General features: G+C 34.0%; 1 protein-coding gene across 1 annotated transcript in view; it reads right to left on the minus strand.

Moving 5' to 3' along the window:
• LOC116413446 (frizzled-2) overlaps window positions 1–25,050 on the minus strand; it is a 48,949-nt gene extending 23,899 nt beyond the window's left edge. Inside the window, exon 1 of the mRNA XM_031912696.2 lies at window positions 24,655–25,050. The gene's annotated coding sequence lies outside the window, so the exon portion shown is untranslated. The remainder of the gene's footprint in view (window positions 1–24,654) is intronic.
• Window positions 25,051–25,620: the final 570 nt, after the last annotated feature.

The raw sequence follows: 25,620 nt of genomic DNA on the forward strand, positions 1-25,620 counted from the left end.
GTTATCTTGCACCACACGGGTACTAGAATTTAGAATTAACAATTCACCCGGTTAGAGATGACCGGGCCGATAACCGGGTTAACTGGAGCGACGCGCCCCGCGCCCCTCACATACCCGGTTTGGAATCTCGTTAAATACTCATTATCATTTACCTAATATTCCTTATGTCTGTCTGTTTAACGATGATACTGATATTTAAGGCATGGATTATAATTTTTTTAATCATTTTTTAACTATTATTTTATCTACAATAATATTATAAAGAGGAATGATTTATATTTTTGTGTGTATGTATGTTTGTAATGAATAAACTCAAAAACTACTTTGCCGATTTCAAAAAATCTTTCACCATTAGAAAGCTACATTCACCCTGAGTAACAAAGGCTATATTTATTGCTACAAAAGATTAGGGATCCTTACTAAAACTTTAGTAACGTAACTCAAGGTGTAAAAAAAATGCTATAAAATATCTTTGGTCGCGTGCGCTGCGGAAATTATTGATGATATAACAAAAGTATGTTCTACAATATTGAAGAACATATCAATAACTACAAAAAACTTCTCGACACTATATGCCCAACTATTATCGTTATGTCACAATAATCACTTTTTAAAATGTTGTAAAAATGTTCATCCGTGCGAAGCCGGGACGGGCCGCTAGTTATCTAATATTAAAATAGATTTACTATAATCATACCTGAGCCGACATGTCAATCAATCAATCAATCAGTCATTTATTTACATAAACATAGGCACAGTTATAATTTTGATATTGTAAATTATGTATGTTGCTATGTTTTACAGTTGTTTTATATAATAAGATAATTACCCTATTTTACGCGGGAAAAGTAATGGGTTACTGCCACTGATATTAAAGTAATTAAATTGTGTTAAAAAAAACTACTTTAATTGTGGCTAAAGCAGTTATTTTGATTTAAAAACTAAATTGTTAAGTTGATTTTGATAAAATATCTATGGGCACAATCTGTATACACATCAATTCAGAAAAAAAAAGAATATTCCAAGTCGATTTAAAAATGACTGAATTATATAATCAATCACATTATTTATAATATTGGAGAATTATTGCTAAGCATTGTGTTTTGAAATTAGACTAGAAAAAAATGGGATATTAAATTACTCGATTACGAAGGTGCTTCTTCGACCGACGCAGTAGGTAGTTTTTTTTTAAGGGTGGCGTAGCACCACTGAGTGGTGACAGGCGAGGATGAAAAGGCAGGTCAGTTGACCCATCGTGACGAATTCAATGATAAATTAGTCACGATGGTTTCCAGGGCGAACCGGGTGGAGATCGACTTGATAGGGTATATTGGTAGTAATGGAGGCAAACCTACCCATTACTAGCAATCCCTTTCCCCCCCTGCAGTAGGTAGTTGCAGATATATATTATGATATATAGGCAGACAACAACGAAGACAAGATGCTCTTAGGTGCAGTCAGATGGAAAATTCATCGATTGGAAACTGAGAGTGTCAGTTTACGAGGCGAGGTGGCAAGCTTTCTTCATGAGGAAACGTAAACGCGATGGAAGGCGTTTCGCGTATTCATCAATTTTACATTACACTTGCGACCCGGCCTGGAATTGTACAGTTTTTTTTTTAAAAAGCTCATATTTCTCGGTGACAACGTAGCTTTCTATAGATGAAAGGTTTTTTTATTTACTTTTAAACGATTTAAAAAAAAAAAAAAGGACGTTCTATTTTCCATTCGTATATCTTTTTTTTAGTTTATTTGTTGCAAGCAAGAAATTAAATCTTTCCTTATTATAATACGAGTCTGATATTATGGAATGATGATGAAAGCAGTTGAAAGTGATGATGAGTCAGTTAACTCATAATGCCAAATTTCACACGAATTAACCATGATGGTTTAGGGGGAACCGTTTGGAGGTCGACCTGACAGGGTATATTGCTAGCAATGGGGCTGTAAGCTCCCCATTACTAACAATCCCTTTCCCCCTCAAAGAAAAGAAGGTTATAATAATTTCAAATGTAGCATTAATCTTTCTCTAAGATCGTAAAAAAAAACGTAGTTTATTTGAACGAACCGGGCGGACATGTGTTTAGAATGACAAATACAAATTGCTTTATATTGACAATTTTTTTAGGTTTTACGAAATAAATTTATCGTTCAATAAAGGGGTGCTCATAAACAAACGTGGACATATTGTGCTTTGTTTAAGTGGCGTGCGTTTGTCACCTGAAGGTAACCTTCCAAAAAATACTGAAGGTTTAATTTTTTTCTCTGCAAATTGTTACAATTCTCAGTCCCTTCCACAAAATAGGTAACGCTTGAAAACAATTCAAATAAAAATGTGCAAACTTCGTTAAATGTTATGACACGAATGTTTTGAATAACAATTTCTTTTGTCTCGGACGCTCATTATAAAAACAAACTCGGGAACGGCGGCAATTCGTCATATTATTATTAAGAGTGGAGATAATAAAAGTAAATTTTGAAAGGCACTCATAAATTTGGCCATAAAACTATTTGCAAAGCATTTGCGAATGTCAACCTTAACAAAATATGGACTATTTACAGTTTTATTTACTTGTTTTAATGGACAATGACAAGTTTACCTGACGTAGGTTCGAGGTTTGTTTTGTTTTATACTCGGTAAAGTTTTCATTGTAAAGTTTTTATAATTTATTGGACGTGCCATATATTTTTTTTAATGGGTGATAATGGAATAGTAACTCACGTCATCGGTATAAAACCAGCACCAGTGAAGGATGATAGGTGAAGATGAAGCAGGTCAGTTAGCCCACCGTGACGAACTCAACAAGAACTGTTCACGATGGTTTCCAGGGGGAACCACGCGGAGGTTGACCTACCAGGGCATATTGCTAACAATGGGGCTGTTAGACTCCATTACTAACAATCCCTTTCCCCGTGGACGTGTCATATTTCATAATTCTCTGTGAATTATGATGTTTTTTAATTAATTAAAACAACGTCGTGATCATCGATCGCTCGTAGAACAGGTTGGAGTCTAAGATTTTGAGCATGTATTTGTATCGTGGTAAAAACAATTTTATTTGTATGTAGTTAGGTACAGTTTCATTTGAAACGTGAACTACTTGTTTTATCTCTTCATTGTTTTATTTAAATGTATAACATTGTTATTCTCTTAACCTATTTTAAAAATAAGTACCGTGTTTATGACACAGTTTATGTCAAAGGTCGACTGATATCTATCAGCACTACGTCTGCCTTTTTCAACATATCAAGTCAATAAATTTAAATTAAAGTTAACCATTTCCACTCCAAGCCTTTTTTTTTATTCCACGAGCTCCACGCTAAAATTGCGTTTTTTAAGTTTGTAGGGGTTTTTTCGTATTTTGTAAATAAAGTAATTTTTTTTCTTATATGACAAATTTTATTTTAAGAGTAATTACAGAATACTATATTATAATTCTTAATTCTAATCTTTATAATCCCTTTTGGTATGGCACAAAATCAATGTCGAGTGACACTCGACATTGGAGTGGAAAGGGTTAAACATCAAAATTAGTTTAAAATTGTGTAATATACATGCAAAAATACAGGGCAGATTTACAATGCACTCCTTTCAGAAGTTGCTTAATAATATAATCAACTAGTCGCTTTAACAGCTTGCTGTTACTGAAAGTATAGGTACTGTTAATAAATAATTAACTATTTTTTTTTTTCATTTTTTCCTCTTGTCGGTGCAACTAATTCATCTTCTTGCATCTTCCTCCATCCTTGCCAGACATGACACCTATCTTTTATTGTTAATATATAATTAACTTTTTTTTTTTTTTCAGTGCCATATCTTCTTCCTATGATCTCCCTATACGACATGACACCTAGTGTTTCTTTTATCTATCCCATGTAGTTATTCTTATTATATTATATACTTCATTCTCAGCTAATTTGCCGGTTTTCTCAGACAACCCGTTCCAAAACCTTTGGAAAAAAGAAACCTGAGACAACCCCTTTTATTGCGTATGTGTATGCAAATATGCATACACACATATATATATATATATATATATATATATATATATATATATATATATATATATATATATATATATATATATATTACTAAAAGTTTATTATATTATATAATTTATTAACTATTTATTGTATACCTAGTACTGTAGTTTTTATCATTTTTCATCCTTACAGTTATACATAACAAGAATACGCATGTCGTGGCGACCTTTAATCGAGGCAGCATTTAAAACGTAACCATATTATTTTAAGTTGATACAAATGTACGATGTTTTATTGGTTGTAATTAAAGAAATAAATAATTGAGTTATCAAATAGGAAAATTGCACAACATTATTTGAACGCACCAGCCGCAAACTGACGTATCTGAATTAGTGAATCAGCAAACAGGGTTAACTTTTCTACAGCAGGAAGGCAATTAAGATAATATCCCAGTTAACAAGTTAACTGTAATAGTGGCTGTGTTAACATATTCTATGATACTAGGACGTGTCTAGGTGGACTGGTAGCGGCTATTAAGTAATATTATGTATTCATTATGCGTGGGATAAGTACCATACCATATATGAATACTTGTTCTAATAAGTTTTTTTTTTATACTGTTACAGTGTCGATTAGTTACTGCTCCGTGCAATGGTTCCAACTCCTTCCCCTCTCGACCTAATCTCACCCCTCCTCACCTCACAGTGAATTCAATATTAAAAATAATGCACTTTTTAAATAAATATATCGTGTTATTATTTACAATAGCGGATAAATTAGGGGGGGGTGGGGGAAAGATATTGTTAGTAATGGAGACTGAGAATCCTATTGCTTGCTATTATTATAATATACCCAACCAGGTCGATCTCCTCGCGGTTCTCCCTGGAAACTATCATGGTTAATTCCTGATGAATTCATCATGATGAGCTAACTGGCCTGTTTTCATTTTCATCTATCACCCTTCACTGGTGCTCCGCCAGCGTATCCCGTTAGCGCAGGCGGGGTTACCATACCATTTTCACCCCTCAAAAAAATAGCGGGTAAATAAAAACTTAACCGATTTAAAAAAAGAGGTTTTTAATTTGATTGTCTTTTTTATGTTTATTTACCTTATAACTTTTTCAGTTGTGGAACTATTTGGATTTTTTATCTGATAGGATATATTTACAGGTTGGTGCCATAGAAATTTTATCAAAATTGATTCAGTATTTTTTTTGTAAATAAATGGCTATTTTAAATAAATAAATAATATATACTTTTCTTCTTATTTTTTAATAAAAATAATTTAAGTAATTTATCTTGAAAGATATTAGGTATAGATTTGGAACGCGGACTATAAAATGCATTGCATAATCTTATAAATATTTATTTTAATAAATCAGTATTTATTTAATATATATTAACGGAGACAATACAGTGTGGTTACCATTTGTTTCCATTCTCTATTCGTAAGGGAGCGACTAGGGTGACACAGTACAATACATCAATGTAAAAGGAGGAAACTCGGACGCCTACCCTATACTTAGCAAGCCGATTGGGCTGTGTAGTAATAATAGGCTCATGTCGTCTATCCACGAACAGACCCGTGCCCAGTAGCGGATAATGATGACGAAAGCTCATCAAAATAAATGTTTAATATTCCAATTACTTATACAAACCATTGATTATAATAGTTTGGTTTAAAAATAACATTTTTGTTCTTCATTTGTGTTTGTGTTGGACTTCAAACGTGAACATACTGATGAATGAAAAGGTGATTGGTAGATTTAAAAATTTGTATTTAGAATTAACGACAGTGGAATCGTGTGTCTTTTGCAGTAAGATAGATGCAAAGGTGATTGGTAGATTTAAAAATTTGTATTTAGAATTAACGACAGTGGAATCGTGTGTCTTTTGCAGTAAGATAGATGCAAAGGTGATTGGTAGATTTAAAAATTTGTATTTAGAATTAACGACAGTGGAATCGTGTGTCTTTTGCAGTAAGATAGATGCAAAGGTGATTGGTAGATTTAAAAATTTGTATTTAGAATTAACGACAGTGGAATCGTGTGTCTTTTGCAGTAAGATAGATGCAAAGGTGATTGGTAGATTTAAAAATTTGTATTTAGAATTAACGACAGTGGAATCGTGTGTCTTTTGCAGTAAGATAGATGCAAAGGTGATTGGTAGATTTAAAAATTTGTATTTAGAATTAACGACAGTGGAATCGTGTGTCTTTTGCAGTAAGATAGATGCAAAGGTGATTGGTAGATTTAAAAATTTGTATTTAGAATTAACGACAGTGGAATCGTGTGTCTTTTGCAGTAAGATAGATAGATGAAAATATGATTGGTAGATTTAAAAATTTGTATTTAGAATTTACGATAGTGGATTCGTGGAACAACAATTAATGGCATCGTGGTGGCCCGGCTCGTTGGGCTCCCTACAATATGGTTGAGCATAAAGTCATATTCGTGAATGGGTGCTTCTAGTAGGAATTGCTCTGTTCAAGAACACTGAATGATTGTAGTCTATTTTTTTATCAATATGAAATTTGCGATTATTTTATCTATTTACTACTATTATTATTGTAAACTTAACTTTTATTTTAAAACGGCAACAGCTGAGTTTCTAGCCCGTTCTTCTCTGCTGACATTGTATTCTGAACTGAACGATAGATCGTAAAAAAAATGACTTTTTAAAAATTCTTACAATCTCATAGTTTACATAAATCAAAAATTATTATTGTTTTATTTATTTTATTATTTTAAAACGTAAGTAAACCCTGTCCATTACAAAAATAGCCAAAATTGGTTCACAATTGGCAACGTAAATAGACAACAATACACAAGAAAGAATCCAAACGAATCCCATAGCTATTATAAATGTGAAAGTTTGTGAGTATGGGTTGATGTTACTTTACTCTTTCACGCAAAAACTTCTAAATGGATTTGAGTGTAATTCGGTATACGAGTAGGTTATACCTTAGCATATAGGATATTTTCTTACATAGACAGAGCATCGAGTCCCGAAAACGGGCCAACTTTTTGTCAGCTAATTGTCAAATTAGCTGACTCGTTTTTTTATCAGTGTTCTATATACTTACGCACATATACATATGTATCTTGACGTATCTAATCATTTAATTATTTAATAAATAAAATTAATTGTATGCATTAAAAAGATCTAAAAATAATGAAACAAAATAAATATAGAAGTCATAAAGGACTCGTAACTATTAATCACGCAAAATTGTATGGAGACACTCCATCTATATAATCTAAGGACATTTTATGTACTGATTCACGCGGGCAATGCCACGGGATACAGCTAATTAATAATACAGCAACTAGTGCAACTGTTTAACGGCCAATTGGTTGCCACGGAGGCGTCAAAATTCGACCAAAAATAATTCGAATGACTCGGAATTCCGACGCGAGGCGACATCGTTAGAAATGTCACTCCCTCTTGTTTCAAAGCACGGGGTCTTTTTTATCGATCGCCAGCAGGTAAACGGGAGTGGATGATTTATTGTCGGCCCTGTTTGTTCGTATAATCGATCCCTAACCAAATATTGTGGCTACCCAAAAAGCGGCCTTGTAACGATGGCCTATGTGCCTTTTTCGATAATCGCCGACGACGCATCTCGGATTAATAGCTCGAAGCCGTGTGCAACGTAGAAATATTTGGACAATACAAGTGCTTTCGCTAAATTTCGATGCGAATTTATGGCTGCAAATAAAATTCCGTATTCATATTTATCGTTTGGTTCACGATGGTTTGATGTATTCGCTAGTAAGTTCGCAATATTGCGCTGTTTTCTTCACAAGTAATGATATTGATTAATTATTGTTGAGGATAATATTATGGACGAATTGGAATCGATATGAAATATATATGTAAACACTTTTATACTTTATCCGAGCAGTAAGTACTATATATTATTCTTATTTTCGTGTATATTTTAGTATGTATGTATATCAATAATTACTAGTGCCGCATTCGAGTATTCTGACACTTGCCTATGGTTGACTGGGAGAGAATGCTTCTAGCACTAAGTCCGCCATGTACACATATATGTACTGATGAATAAATTAATAAATAAATAAAATAAAGATATCAATAAATTGTGTATTGTCATATATATATTGTCAGTATCAGAATTAATGAATTGTGATAGTTTGTATATATATATATATACACATATATGTTTTACGAACCATGTAAATTATTCATGTTGATTATGTACTTTATTGCTTTTTTGGAAAAAAAAACCAGATGCAATCTTATTCAAATGCGATACTCAAGCAATGGTGTGCAGCTTTTTGCTGTCTGATAAAAAGTTACATATAAAACACTGATTTGGATAAAATTTTCCAAAAAAAAAAAAATACAATAGTATAATGAGAAAAACTTATAGTTATTATACAGTAAGACTGTAGATTGCCACAGTATGGATTCACCATAACAAATTATTATGAGATGACCGATACAAGACCGAGGCTGATAAAGGCTATATAATAATCAATAGGAATTTACCAAATACCAGTAGGCGAAAGAGCACTAAACGACCAGCTATTACACGTCTTATCACACTGATAACCGAGCACGGCGATAGTGATTTCTGCAGATTATACGAGGTTTTGTCAAAAACATATCTTGAAGTTGTAATAGGGCATCGTTACAAGGCATACCGTGTTACCATCAGATTTCGTGATAAACATATTTCGATAAGAAATCATTAAAAATATAAGAACACTCGAGGAGTTACATGTTTATCGTGTTTAGGTAAACGATGTTGTCAGGCGTAAAATGGCGTATCATATATTTGTATGTATTCTTTATGCAAAAATCTTACTAGAGGAAAGCTTGGAAGAAAGAAACGGCTTCATCTATGGCTTCTGGATAAGGTCTTTTACAGTATAGGAGAATATTATGCCTACACATCCCAAAAATAGTTCACATAATTATTGATAATATAAATCCTTAAGACTTGACATAAATTTGCTATTGTAATTTGTATTCAATTAATAATAATAATGTAATTGTTAATTTTATTTGACGATATTGAATATGTACTTACATTTATTGATTTGACTTGATAATTGTTTGAGCATTGTTTTTTTTCTTTTTTTTTTTATTATTTTATGATCATAATAATGTATTAGTATAAATTAAATTTGTATCCTTATTTAAGGAATAAATTAGATTTGCATGCCTACAATTTTAAGGCAATTAAACAGATGCCAAAAAGTTTTGTCACATGGCCCTTATAATGTCAAATGTCTGTTTAAAGCAAATAAATATTTCATTTTATTGGAATTTCGTTTTTTACAACTATAATTCTGGTTGATAACATGGTAATGTTTTATATGTACATTATAAGTACAAGTATGTATGATGAGTGTGGAAGAGAGTGTGGCATGACAATAATGTAAACATAAAACCGATGGCATTCAGTTCTCTTTGCTTATCTCACAAATTACCTGACGTGAAGTAGTAAAAAATAGATTTTGTATAAAAATACATTTGATTTATAATAACACGAATAGCATGCGTTGCCATTTCTGAGGACTGAAGTGTAATGTCTCTATACAGTTTATTTCAATAATATTTTACCTAGCAAATCTGGTTTTATATCAAACTCTTTCACCATCCAAGCTTCACGACTCTGGAATGTATTGCTTGGAGGTATCCGAGAATTTCCAAATAGATTCATGTTTAAAAGAAAGTCCATGCTCATTTTATGAATTCATTACAACAAATCTATTATATATATATATATATATATATATATATATATATATATATATATATATATATATATATATATATATATGAAGTATACATTATTAGTCGTGATTCACTGTTCATCCCACCTCGTCGAAGGTTTGACTGCTAGAGAATGCTACTACCATTAAGTCCGCCTTTCGTACCATATTTTAAGTGATTTAAATGAATAAATAAATATTTAATAAACATTATCTGATTCAACAAGTTATGGCCCTTGCTGTGATTTAATACCTCGAGTTCAATGTTCGTTTTTTTTTACTTAATTAGCATTTATACTTGTGGCGATTTACATTTTCTATCGCATATGTTTTGACATTTTAAATTTAAACATTTCATTTTTTATTGCACTCCAAATATGTAAATTATAAAAATGCAAATAGGTATGAAATAATTAATTATATAAATAAAACACATTATTTAGTTCTTGTATTAGTTGCCTATTAGCATTTAATATTTATAACTCTTATTTACATACACGATATAAAAAAAAATGTATCTGTATATAGGAGAGTAAACAAGTTATTTGCAAACGATAAAACCAGGCTGGCCTGTGTAAGTTGGATGTCGAGTATCCTTGTGTACTTACATGTTTAACTTATGTTACACTTAGTTTACGTAACTGGCCACGGCTCAGGCGACACATGATCGATCACAGCCTGTTTAATTACGAGGAGCCGTTATCGTGCCGATGATTTATTGATATTGCCCGATATCGTGCGATAAGGCTTGTCAACCGAACGGACAACGCACCACTTATGAAATTATTCGACAATACTGTGCTACGTATCAAAGGTCCAGCCAGCGAGGGCAGGGGTAAAGCAAAATATACATTGGCCTGACTAAACTAAAAAAGCTAGATGGGAGAATACGGGCTATTGGCAGGGACAGTTGGAACATAGATTTTTCTATAATGCTTTCCAGAGTGACAGGTAGTGCTAGCATTTTATTGATGGGTGAAAATGGTATGGTAACCCCGCCTGCGCTAACGATACAAATATATTCGCGTATACACGGTTATGCCGTGTAGGTCCCACCATAGAATGGACCACCCCTTCCCTTCCCGTGGGTATCGAAATAATCGACTAAGGAAGCTTATGGTGATGGGCAGCAGCGTCTCTTTTAAAACATCACCAAAAGCCTAACTGCGGTTGCCAACCCGCCTGCCAAGCGTGGCAACTACTGGCAAAACTCCCCTTATGGGGAAGGTTTATGTTCAGCAGTGGGCAGTTAAGGGCTGAAATAATAATAAATAATAAAATCAACTACAAAAACCGTCCCTAAGGGTATCTACTGACCTAAATTTCGCACTTTCAAACAACTCGGATCATCCAAAATGATGCCGAGAATTGAACCCGAGACATTAATACGCAAAGCAGCGTGTCTAGCCTACTGCTATATCAAATATTGATGTTTAAAATAATTTTTGTTATTATCACATGGATTAATTAGGATTAATTTATAATTACACACCGACGTACATCAATAACTGTCTAGATAATTCGGATTAAGAATACCTAAAGTCGTCATTGCATGCGCGAACGAGCGAATCTAAAACATAAAGCTATAGTCCATTCCAGTAAATCTTAATGAAAATGTTTTTTTTTTTTTATACAACTTAGAATGGCAAACAAGCTGACGGCCCACCTGATGGAAAGTGGTAACGGTCGCCTATAGACATGAGCAGTACCATGGACATAACAGAGTATACTGTTTCGCCCATGATACCCCCTATTCGTTGCCTTATAAGTTACTACAGTTTTTTAACTATCCCACGGAAACTCTTCAATTTTCCGTGATTAAAAGTATCTAAAATGTTGACCGGGGATATAAGGTACCAGCATGCAAAATTTTATTTAAATCGATCCAACAGGTTCGGAGATTAGCTCGTAAAAACAGACAGAGAAACAAATTTGAAAAAAATCTAGACGTGTACTATTTCACTTCTAACATTTCCCTCAGTTTTATACCATTTTTTTCCATGTACAGACATTCGACCTATATACGACGATACAGTTTTATTATATGTATAGATTAACAAGTTAAATATTAAACAATCATTGTTCTTGCATGAGTTGTGATCGCTTGGTGGAGTACTTGTATCTATTAATAAATGTTATCCTGTCTATATGTTTGTATCGTTGTTATGAATAGACCACTGTTCTTTACCATTTCCGTTCGAATTATATATCTACGCTTAAGAGATGCCTTATTACGTTTTCCTATTTTATTACATGCGAAACCTGCAATTTCTTTTACATTGACATCAATGGGAATTCAGAAATTCTTGTTAAATATGGTGTTTAGACTCTGTGGGAGTGATCGACAGAATCTTTGTCCTGCTCATATTCAAATTCAAATGTATTTATTTTCGGATAACAGAATCCGTTTTGCATGTAGATTTAAAATTATGTTCATATATACTTAATCTTATATATAAAATTCTCGTGTCGCGGTGTTTGTTACCAAACTCCTCCGAAACGGCTTCACCGATTTTTATGAAATTTTGTGTGCATATTGGGTAGGTTTGAGAATCGGCCAATATATATTTTTCATACCCCTCAATGATAAGGGTAACCCACCCCAAAATATTTTTTTTTTTATTTTTTTAACATTTTTTTTTAATTTTTATTTATTATAATTTAGCATTGATAAATACATACAACTTTAAATTTTCATCGTTTTACAATCAACCCCTGTATTTTAATCGCGATTTTTATATTTCGCAATAAGTGGTAAAACAACGTTTACGGGGTCAGCTAGTCTAATATATAAAATTCTCGAGTCACGGTGTTTGTTACCAAACTCCTCCGAAACGGCTTCACCGATTTTTATGAAATTTTGTGTGCATATTGGGTAGGTTTGAGAATCGGCCAACATCTATTTTTCATACCCCTCAAAGATAAGGGTGACCCTCCCCAATTTTTTTTTAATGGACTAAAAGAATAATTTCCAAATAATGTATATGGCAAAACAACGTTTGCTGGGTCAGCTAGTTATAACTATATATTATTATATATAAATGAGAAAGTGAGTTTGTTTATTTGTTATTTTATAGATAATAATAATAATAATAATAATCTTTATTTCAAACAGTAGATTACATAATTGATTAACAACGGTCCCCATATGGGTCGAGCCTGTATCTGGGGAACCTATTAACTAATATGGATAAATATAATTTTAATATAAATATACTCGTATATAATAATTTGTAATAGTTTGAGTGTGTAGTTGTGTGTGTGCGTGCGTGCGTGCGTGTGTGTGTGTGTTCGTGCGTGCGTGCGTGCGCGCGTGCGTGTGCGTGTGCGTGTACGTGTGCGTGTGTGTTGTGCGCTTGCATTTCAATAAATATTTTAGGAAACAGGTCTTATCAGATCCTCTGTATGCATATAAGTTAGAGATTGCAGCCAATTACGTATTTTTAATTTTGCTTCTTTCACTGAACATCGGATAATTTTACATTTTTTTAATATTATATTATAAACATAGGGAAACATGAATAGTGGTAAACGGGAAGCGAAGTAGGACTTCACACAGGTTTGGTGTACAGTAGGGTTTCTTTTTTCCATCAGCCTGGGATAATGCGGACTGTTAATTGTGGAGCGATGCATTACTAAGGACACCCTAAGGATGTAAAGTTGTCGCACACTCAGAACGTTGGATTCCTTATATAGAGCAGTCGTAGAGTATCTGAAGGATTTCTTTAACATCACCTTTAGCACTGATCGTTGGGCTCTCTCGAGTTCTATTAATGCTGTTACTCCCATGCCACCCCATATCAAAATACAGTAACATATTATTGATTCGCATAGCGTAAGATACACTAATCGGAGAGTGCGTTTATCAGCCGAGTCACGTAGGAGTCTCATTACATAAGTAGTTTTTCTAACTCGCTTTGCAGTGTTGATGATGTGAGATTATAAATTTTCATATTTTATTGTTCTTTGTCTTGTAATACTTTCACAAGTACAAAGATGACCAATGCATGTTACCTTGTGGATTTTTAAAAATTTTAACTGTTTTGGTTCCGAGGTACGAGATTTGTGAAAGCATAAAATTTTGGTTTTTTCAATATTTAACGTTAGAAGATTATTATTGAGCCAGCTACGTATGTTACTAACACCTATTTCAGCATTTTTTACTGTGGATTCCCAATTGTGATCACTAAAAATTACTGCTGTATCATCGGCATAACAAATGATATCTGCAGAAGGTAAGATTACATTGTGTATGTCATTCATATACAGAATAAAAAGCGTCGGACCAAGTACACTTCCCTGTGGAATGCCGAAATTGATGGATAGTTCTTCGCTCACAGATTCCCCAACTCTCAAATACTGACATCTATCGCTTAGGTAGCTATGAAACCATTCCAGAGCCATACCTCTAACACCGCAGCTTTCAAGTTTCTTCAAGAGAATAGGCACTGACACAGTATCAAAAGCCTTGGCGAGATCCAAAAATACCCCAACACATTTTTTTCCGTTATCAAGTTGCTTAGAAATAAGATCTGTAAGCAATTTAACTGCATCTTCTGTTGACTTACTACGTCTAAATCCAAATTGTCTTTCACTGATTATTTTATTAATTTCAAAAAAGTCCATTAACCTTTTATTTACAATTTTTTCAAGTATTTTAGAGTACATAGTCAACAACGATATAGGTCTGTAGTTTTCTGGACAATCTTTGGGACCGTTTTTGTGTATCGGAATTACCAGAGCTTTTTTCCATTGTCTTGGAAAAATTCCATTTGATAGACTGAGATTGATGATATGAGTCAGTGGAACCACTATTTCTTTTCTAATTGCCTTAAGTAAGGTGGGCCTTAACCCATCTGGACCAGGAGCACTGTCATTCTTAAGCTGACATATGTATTTATCTACTTCATGAACGTCTGTTGGTTGCATATAAAAAGAGTGATTAGCGAAATTATTTATTTTAATATTTTTCACCAACGTGTCTTGATTTGTATTGTTTTTCATAAGTGAGTCTTTTGCCAATTTCTTCCCAATATTCGAAAAATATTCATTGCAAAAATTTAAAGACTCTTCTACGGTGGTTTTAATTTTTGTTAATTCAGTTGGAATAGTTTTGTTTGGAAATTCGGCTATTGTTTTAATTGATTTCCAGAGTCTCTTAGCATCATTTTTATTATTTTCTAACAGTTTTCTATTGTAATCTTTTTTTAATTTGTGTAAAATTTCAGAAAGGTAGTTCCTATATCGCTTATAAATGTGTTGACGTACTAAATCCTGTGGGTGTCTTTTTAGGTCATTGTGAAGTTGATCACGATGCCTCATACATCTAATGAGTCCTTGTGTAATCCAAGGCTTTAGTATAAACTTCGATCTACCAATTTGTTTACGTTTAGTGTGTTTGTCTATCACTTTGGAAATATTTTTTAAGAATGTGGCAACGGCTTTATCTACATCTGTTTCATTGTTAACTGAAGACCAGTCAACATCACGCAATTCTTTTGAGATACCAGTGTAGTCAGTACTAAGCAAAAATCTATTAGGGTCCTTTGTACGATTAATAGTTGAGCAGAGACCTAACATTGCAAAATCATGGTCTGTAACATCAGTTCTGCAAACCAAACCGATAGCGATCAAGTTTCTAGACTTAATAAATATGTGGTCTAAACATGCATCGTTACGTGTTGATTTGGTAATAACTGGTATAAAATTTTGTTCAGTTAGTAAAGAAATGTAATCAGAATTACACTGATCAGACAGAATATTTATATTTATGTCTCCAGCCATTATTATTGTCGAAGTTTTCTTATAATTTTCAATTATATCACTCAGTGATGTAATAAAATTATCAATTATTCTGAAAGATGGAGAACGGTACAAACCAAGAACAACAATGGAGTTAGGCAATTCGATTGCAAGACACTCTGCTTCTGTAAACGATGGCTCTCGCACTGTGATACTCCAAGTGGTAAGTACGTAAGCTACAACGCCCCCATTCTTATTTAAATTATTTTTAGTTTTGTACGCAGTATAACCCTGAATTTGCCCCACTGGTTGATCTTCAGCAAGCCAACATTCGGTAAGTATAATAATGTCAAAAGTTATGTTTAGTCTAGCCAAAGCCACCAAGAATGAATCAAAATTATGATAAATACTACGAATATTAAAAGTTAACAATTTGAAGTTGTAAGCATTAGTCAATATATTACTACTATTTTCCAGTATTTCGCATTCGTGACATTTTATGCTAAATGTATCACAGATATCTGTTACTGTTTGTAATTTTGTTTCAGTCATTGTGAATGAGATAAGGGATAATTACATTTATTGAGTTTATTAAAATATTTATATATATGATATTATGCATTGCAAAGGAAAAAGATAAACTGTATTTTACAACTAAAATATAACGCCAAGTATATTTCTGTATATATTTAGTATTCATGAAGTGATTATGTAGGTGGATGTGTAAGTGTGAGATTGATGAAAAATTAATGATCTGTATTGTATACATAATAAGAATTAATGAATATTGTATAAAAACAAAAGACTCAATCAACAATGTAGGAGTCAATATAAATCGATATACAAGTTTTCCAAAAAATATTACCCTTACAAAATGGTAGCGAACACAACAACACACCATACCATTATTTTTGTTTCGATTCAGTGTATTGCACCTGCATTCCCGATGTTTCCATTCGCAGGTCGAGGTCTTCAAAACATCTGATATGGATAGCCGGCGCTCCGTTTGCTTTACGAATGAATATCGATCCATCACGTATCCAACAATATTGAAAGCCGCAGCACTGCGCGCGTGATCTGGCTTGGCGAAATAACTGACGATTACTATAAGTTAGGCGTTCATTGATATAAATTGTTTTCGGTGGTCCATCTACAATATTTTCAGTCGTAGTGTTTCGTCTAGCTTTTGCTGCTTTTAAAAGTTCCATACGTTTCCGTCGTCTCAACAGCTTTACAACAATAGGACGCGAAATTTTGTTTTTTGCTGCCGTTGAAGAAGCATCCAGGCGACGGTAACCAGCGCGGAATACGTGATCGAGGTCGGTGTCTGATATCTCAACACCAAACTTACGCATTGTGGTTATGGTGATATGCTGTAAATTTTCATTATCGTTTTCAGGAATTCCAACAATTTCAATATCGTTAATGATATTGTTTTGCTCTTGAACTGCAAGCTTTTGTTGCACTTCTGTAAGGGATGCTTTCAGGTGAGACATTTCTAAATCATTAGCTTCCAATTTTTTATTATATTCCGTTAGTTTTGATGTAATGTTCATAGACATTGCTGACAGTTCAGCCTTCAAATCTTTGACATCCTGATGAAGCTGCATAATGCTTAGATTTTGATCCTTTAAGTCAAGGACTTCTTTCCTTAGACAGCGTATTTCTTTTAAAAGAGTTGATATATTGCAGTCGCCTGCTGGACTAATATCGTTTTTAGTTTTTAAACGATTACCACGCGAAAAGGTAATATTTTCAGTAGTTGCACAAGCATTGTACGAGTTAGTAGTACTACAACGAACAGGAGTACTAGTATTATCTCCTTTAGGTATTGAGCAGACGCATGAAGGGCAGACCCATTTATTTTTAAACTCTTGGCTGAATCCAAGAAAATTTTCAGGTGTTAGATTTAAACATTGAAGATCATATAATTCTTTGCATGTGCAGCATTCCATATAATCTATTGTAAGTATATTTGAACCACAAGCGCCACATTTGATTGACATATTTGGTGTAAAAAATTACTTACGATGTATGCAGCTCGAATTTAAGTAATTCAATTACGTTATTTAGCAATTCAGGAACTGAGCATAGTTTGTTCATCCACAAAAAAGATAGATGGATGTCTGGATAATAATTTCTCCTGGAGGTGCAGAATGAGTTCCCTGCCTTTATGTGTAAATTTTCTCAGGTGATGACAAATGCCAATTTCTTTATAAAAAACTTAACAACAAGATCCGAATTCCGATCACAATGCAGTTGTACATTATAAGTTCGCGGGAAAAGGGTCTTAAGTGCCGTGCACAACGCGTCGCTTATGCGTTTCTATAAAACACTCCACAATTGTTTTAATGACGGTATTTTTACTTTATAGGTTCCAATTTTTCGTAGAAATATCTGTTTAAATGCACTTGTAAGTCAAAATAGATATCACATAACACAGTTTATAGAATACACTTATAATTTATCGAAAGCTTGAGGTGAATGTAGTTATTAGTTAATAATAAATGAATATTAAGACGCCGTAACTCGAACGTGATGTTTAATCGACCAACTTTCAACTTTCAAGTATCAATAGATAAGATAAATATAGATAAGGTAAGATAGATATAGATAGATAGATACTCTTTATTGATTCCTCCAAAAGATTACAATAGTAAACTTATTATAAATATAAACAATTATAAATTTACAGCGCTTTAACGATTCAATCCTTGTAAGGATTGTTAGTTATCAGATCCTGATTATTAACAATCCCTCTCCCCCCACTGTTACGTCTTTGTTCATCTCCGTGTGGTCCCGGTATAGAATAGGCCACCCCTTCCTTTCCCGTGGGTGTCGTAAGAGGCGACTAAGGGAGGGCGAGGGACGGGCAGCAGGATTCCTCTTAAAACATCTTTAAAAGTCTAACTGCGGTTGGCAACCCGCCTGCCAAGCGTGGCAACTACTGGCAAAACTTTCTTTATGGGGTAGGCTTATGTGTAGCAGTGGCCAGTCAACGACTGAAATAATAATTACCACAGAGGTTTGTCTGGGATGCCATACTAGGTATAACTATAAGGGATGGCCTAGTCCTAAAAATAGGCCAGACCACCGACCTTCAACGGCACGGTAAGGCCTTAGGAAAAACCATAGGATAATTATAATGTCAACAGATGGAAAAGTGAGTGTGAAAGTGTCCATTCTGAAATTTAGCATATATGTAGTATTGGCAACCACTGACAAAACTACCCTTATTGGGAAGGCCTCTGTCCAGCAGTGGACAGTTCACGGCTGGTATGGTGATAATGATGTAGTATTGAGACGGAGAAGGACATATAACCGTGTACTTCGTCTCACTGATTTCAGGATATTCAAATGTTTAGATCAATTTGAAAAACAAAAACAAAGTCGACGCTACGCGAGTCCATTGTTTTTAAAAAAATGCACCCATTGTTTTACTAGTTTATAGCAATAAAAATAATATTACATTACCTATATTTGGACCTTTTTATAAAAAAAAAAAGTATAAAGTAGATAATTAAATTTAAAGTCGATATGAAACATTTGTTATGGATGGCTTACATTCGATCGCCAGGAATGATACCTACCGGAATATTTCAAAACTATTTATATAATATTTGTTTTTGGTACATTTCGAAGTTCAAAAAAAACAGTTTAAGGGCCGGCTGAGGCAATGGGTGGGCTTTTTACTTTATAAGTATGTTTATAATTTGATAAATGATGGTGGGACGGTACGGTAGCGCAGCGGGCGTGCGCGACGCCGCTCGTTAATATTGTTAATGGGTTGGACGTCCCCTAGCTAGCTCAGCTACGGCTACGAGTAGCTAGCTGGCTGTCCAACACGTGGATGAGTACCTACATCTCGACTACGTGCGTGTATTGTTTGAAACAGTACGTCTGCTTATTTCATACTAGCTTTTATCTGATACTTTATATTTTTTTTTAATGGGTGCTAATGGTATGGTAACCCCGCGTGCGCTATCGGTATACGTTGGCGGGGCACCAGTGATAGATGACAGATGACGATGAAAGCGGGTCAGTTAGCCCATCCTGACGAATTCAACTAGAATTAAACACGATGGTTTCCAGGGGGAACCACGTGGAGGTCGACCTGATAGGGTATATTGCTAGTAACAGGGCTATTTGAGCCTATTACTAACAATCCCTTTCCCCTATCCCATATATGTTAGGACGTGTATATCAAATTTTATGAAGATTAGTTGAGCCGTTGAGGCACTAAGAGGTAAAACACAAACTTATTTTGAAATGTATAATATATATATGTATATAAGGAAGCAAATAGATATGTTTTATAGGTTGAAATTCAAGTCATTGTTAGCTGGTAGGAAAACTGAGAATCTATACATGCTATAGATAAAACAGTGCAGAATTTAAGAGAAATGATCACAGCCTGATATACGATCAATAAATTTTGAACTTAACAGCTGGATGATAGTATGGGAGGTTTAAAAAATTTTGGCGTTTCTGAAGCCATGTTCTTATGGTAAAATATTAAAATTCACTGGCAGAACACTTTTTTGAAAAGATGCTCATACTTTTTTATTTCACCCTGATTATCTGTGCGGCTACGTCGTAAAACTAGAAGCCAAAATCTTGGAAATATTGATAAAAACATTTAACGTCGACCCCAAAATTTAAATAATTAGGATAAGGGTAGCAAGATGATTATTAGTCTATGGTTTGTGGTCAAGGAAATAGGCGTTTCGGTTTACGTTCGAAAAACAAAATTACCGTAACACTACTGTGATTTGATTTGACTAGTCGAGTATTATGTTGGTACCTATGTTCAACAGGTACAAATAATGAGCACTTATGCAGCGACGTGTGTTAATGAAATAAACCGGTACGCGTATGTATGTCTGTACATCATACGTACAAGTAATCCGACAGTAATTAATGCCAGCTCAAATTTGTAAGCCCTCGCGTTTCCAGCACGGAAACAAACAACGCATTGTCGGACCGAGTGAATCGTACGTGTGATCCAACAGTGTTTGCTCGTCAGGGCGTCGAACCCGCACCACTGTGCCTTTATATCCGTTCAAATAAGCACTAATTATATTTAATGCGTTTTACCTGTAATTAGAAGGTGTTAGAAAATGTGAAACAGTGTTTAACGGTTTCGACAGAGTTTTTTAGGATTGTTTACAGTGTTACGTTAACGATTAGACTGCTTTATGAGGTGTTTCCACCATATCGCCCACGCTACATCGCGAATACAAACACTCAGATGGGCGATGTAATGATTATTGTAAACATACTCAGATTTTAGACAGACGCTATCGCACCGTAAAACATAATAGCAACAAGTTGATGATGACACCGTCGCTGTATTTAACGATAATTTAATGCCAACAATGAAATACGTCTTGTAAATTGTGCGTAAAGCTTTACACGCGAGACGAAAGATTGGAGAAACAAGTGATTTAATTTAATAAATGGAACACAACACAAAAATTGTATGATGTAACTGGCCGTAAATATTTTTAGTGGTCGTAAAACGGAACGCTCCGGCTCGTTCATCTACGGGAACGATGCCTATAAAACTAGAACACGTGTTTGTTGAGTATTGTAGACTGTTGCAATAGATTCGCGGACACTTAGCGAGCCGTCAATGCTCCCTACGCAGGAAGATGGGCAAGGAAAGTGTAGGTGATCGTAAATAAAGGCGTGACTCAGGCGGCCGCGGCCGGTGGCGCTCGTCCGAGCTATTTTCGACTTGCAAATGAGAAAGTGCATCGGCAGCGGAATAACCTATAGGCTGTAGCTCGATTTTAGTGGTGTCTACCTGTGTCGAGTCGATATATTTAGTAGGTACGACCTGTGTATTGTACTGCATGTGTACATAGTGGTGTGGAGCGCAGTGCGGGTGCAATGCACTGTCGTTGCCTTACTGGTTTTACTATAAACTTGGTTTGTTCTGGTTTGCATTATGTAGGTATTCTTGTTTATATGTTTATGTTAACAGAGATACGTATCGTGTCCATTGTTTGACGTTGTTATCAAGTAAAAGCTGTAAATTTATTGGTGTAGGTAGGCAGGTACTAGGAGACCAGAAAGCGCAAGGAAGTTTGAAGGGTCGATCCTCTTGTAAGTTGTGGGACGTGGAAAGTCTAGCATGGAAGGAAATAAAGTCCATTGTGGATATTTTAGTCATATATTTTAATGATATAATAGATATAATTTTAAAATTTAGCGCATTTGCGATTCATACGAACATGAGGTCACGGGTCAAATGTGGCGAAAACGTAATTGCTTTTCAGTTGATTTAATAAACGTTATTGGAGTTATGATTTTACTAGCTATTTCCCATGGTTTTGTTCGTGTGCAAGCACATTTTGTGCGTGTGTTTAAGCGTGATTTGAGTTTTAAACATAAAAATATCTTTGATAATTTTTTATATAGATAATATAACTTGTTTTAGAATTACGATTTTCGTTTATAAAATTAACATCCGTTATTGACTGTATTTATAAGAGACCCAGCATGAAAGTAATTTTGCAAGAGAACCATGGATTTTTGTAATAAAAAAAATAAAAATATATAAAATATTTTATTTTTATTTTTAAAGAAACCTATGACATTTGAGTTTCACTGGTAAGCTGCTATAAAATGGTCATTTATTCGATACCAATAAATGGTCATATGTTTTAAAACGGCCGAGAACCACTGCATAACACATGTTCTGTCTACAGTCGTAAGAAATGCCTGTAGACACTTTAAAAAGTGGTAAATATAACTGGAGCTACTCGTAGTTTGTGCATGAAATGGCCATCTCATATGGATATTCTAGGTTCGTTCGTTTCTGCATAACTAGTTACAACTATAGACAAATATTATATTTATTTTTTTTTTTATTGATTTTAGAACGGCAAATAAGCTGACGTATTTAATATTGACTAATAATAGTAAAAAAAATATTTCTATTATGTACCTAAAAGGCAATATTCACACATTTCATAAATAATGGAAATCGACTGCGTATTTTTTTTAAGAATACAAATTAATTTGAAACTCTTATTCTAAGTTAACTTCTGTTTTATCTGTATATTTTTTTACTGAGGTGTCTGAAAATCTGAATAGTGTTCTGAATCTGAACAAAAAAAAAAAAGAAAAGAAATTAAAAAAAATCCCAAGTACATAAAGCTTTTTACAATTTAAATATTTTATTTTGGACTAGATATTAATGAAAAAAATAGGTATACTAATAAAATAATGACGTACTTATGTAGGTACGTATATTTTAAAATAACTTTCACAATAGGTTCCCAAATCGCTCGTATTTTTGTGTATAGGTACTAATATATGTAACATAATATTTTTTAATTGATAATTAACATGACTTAGTCTCCGTATTAATTCTGTATTAATTTTGCAATGAATAATTTAGTTATTTTTATATAAAGATTTTTTTTTCTATAAATATCAAATTATCGAATTCTTAACTAATTTTTAGGTTTTTTATTAAGGAGGAAAGACTTGATTTTGTGTTAGTAGAAAATGTATAAACACAAAAACTACTCAATTCATGATAGATATTCTTTCATTGGCCGTGTGGTCCCGGCATAGAATAGGCCACTTCTTCCTATCCCGTGGGTGTCGTAAGTCGATTAAGGGAGGATAAAGGAGGGCAAGGGATGGGTAGCAGCATCCCTCTTAAAACATCTCTAAAGCCTAACTGCGGTTGTCAATCCGCCTACCCAAGCGTGACAACTACTGGCAAAACGCCCCAAGGGGGAGGCTGTTCAACAGTGGACAGTTAAAGGCTAACATGATATGATGATGATTCATTCATCTCTATTAAGTTACATTATCACCAAACATAGTGCATAGGCTATATTTTATTTTAAAAATATCGTGAGTTGAATAGTGTTTAAATAAAAAAGTTACCTAGTTATTCTGTATAATTCACATAGAATATGGGTCTATTTGAGGGTCAAATTTTTACATAAAACCGTTTAGCTTCTCGCATTGTATTACTAGTGACTTAAAACGTAAATACGTTTGCAATTATATTAAATAATAAAATAAAAGTAATGGTCAAATTTAACAACTTCTCGACACCGTGGTAATTTTTTACATATCGTAAATATAGATTTGCGGTTGGAAACTACATAAAAAATGTTATATTTATCTATCTACCTAATTAGGTATATTTTTCCACATGTTAATGAAAGAAACTTCTTAGGAACTTCTTATTATAATCTAATATTTTGTTTCCCAAAAAAAAAAAAAAAACTCGATCGCGCCAAAACGAACTGATTTCAAAATATTTCGATTTAAAAGTTAAACTATGGTATCAATTTTGATAAAATTTCTATGGGATCGATTTGCATGTTTTTTTAGATAAAAAATAATTTTTTAAATCGGTTTACAAACGACCGAGTTCTGAGGTAACAAACATAAAAAACGCAAACAAATTAAGAACCCCTCTTTTTAAATCAGTTGAAAATTTAAAGATTTATAAATAAATCCATATAGGTATTATATGTTATTGTAAACGTAGGTAACTACCCGCCTGTTTTAAGGCAGCTTTTTAGTAGGCAATTATTTTTTACAAATTTAATAGTTAAATACGTCAGTGGGTGTATAATTATTAAGTTTTAGAATAATGTAAAATTATTCATAGATTTTTTTTTATATAACTTAGAATGGCAAACTAGCTGATGGCCCACCTAATGGGAAATGATAACTGTTGCCTATAGACATGATAAGCACCGTGGACATAAGAGAATACATTATAATGCCCATGGCACGCCTCATGCTGCTATTTTTGATATACTCAAGTAGGCTGTAATTTATAGATACGCAAGAAAATTGCTGTCATTAGATATTCTATGTATGCCTAAGTAATGATGCCAAATTAAATCATACAATACGATTGTATTTGTTTTGAAATTACTACTCCAGTGCAATATGTTGTACGTTGATGTCCCGATTTTACCGCTATGTATCGAATACTGGAATCCGATCGGGTCAAGTCAGACGGTCAAGTTTTATCGATACCTACCTACCTATTGTACTTAATAAAATGCAAGTTTGTCGCGATATCTCCTCTACCGGCACTTATCGGCTCAAAACAAATCCTAAACCCTTATCTCGATACCTATGTACGTATATAAATACATTAACATTGAATCAATATTAGGTTACTTACCGCTTTCTACCGCGCGACGTCCCGACCCCGTCGCACACAACACAAACGCAACTAGTCACTATATCTCACCGTCTTCTAAAACAACACCTAATTGAATCCATGTTATCATTTAAATAAAATATCGATCAGTCACACGCGGTGAATGCTCCACGGCGACGCGTATATTTTTACATTCGACTCGAGATATTTTCGATAGTCATCTGCTTTTGGTATCTCACTCGCGAATTCACAACACTAGCTAATTATGTGGCTTCTTTTTAGTGATGGCGTAAGATACTTTTTGTCACTGATCAGCTGAGCGAATGTTTGAAACAATAATCTCGGCGTTTACGTATTTATTTTATCGCGAACACGTACAAGCGATACGACGTGTGAAGACTGACTGAGTGAATGAACGACGAATCGAGAATGCTCGTTTCGTAGGGCGAATCGGGGAAGGGTACGAACGCGGGGCACGAGACGTCATCCGGTCTCGTACGCTTCCCCGATAGATGGCAGCACTCGTCCAATCCAACCGCGTCAGTTCAGTTCTTCCGAACTTTTTCGGAAATCTGAAATTCTGAATGCGCGTTAAAATAATTACACGAGCGCGTTTGCCTCGCTTCTTTCTAAATTAGAAAACGTTTTCGAATTATTCCTATCGAACGTTTTGCTCTCCGATTTATGTTGGCGCCACATCCGTAGGTAGGTACTTTCTGTATCCGGACCGGAATCAATTTACGTGAATCCACTTTCGCATTTCAAATTTCCACCTTGTCGTTAAACGTGACGGAAATTAATGTGTACATTGCAATTCTTAACAATTTAGAATTGGGAAAAAAAAAAGTACTTAGCGTGGCGTGAGACTTGGATAAATGTAAAATTCTATTACATCTCAGATTGGGTTTGTAATCGCGAATGGAAATCGATTAAAGTTGCGGAGGATTCAGCCGGATTCTATCGAACACTAGGTAAAACTCATTTTCG

This window comes from Galleria mellonella, unplaced genomic scaffold (genome assembly GCF_026898425.1).
Source record: "Galleria mellonella isolate WM207_F2 unplaced genomic scaffold, CSIRO_AGI_GalMel_v1 utg19, whole genome shotgun sequence".
NCBI classification, from domain to species: domain Eukaryota; kingdom Metazoa; phylum Arthropoda; class Insecta; order Lepidoptera; family Pyralidae; genus Galleria; species Galleria mellonella.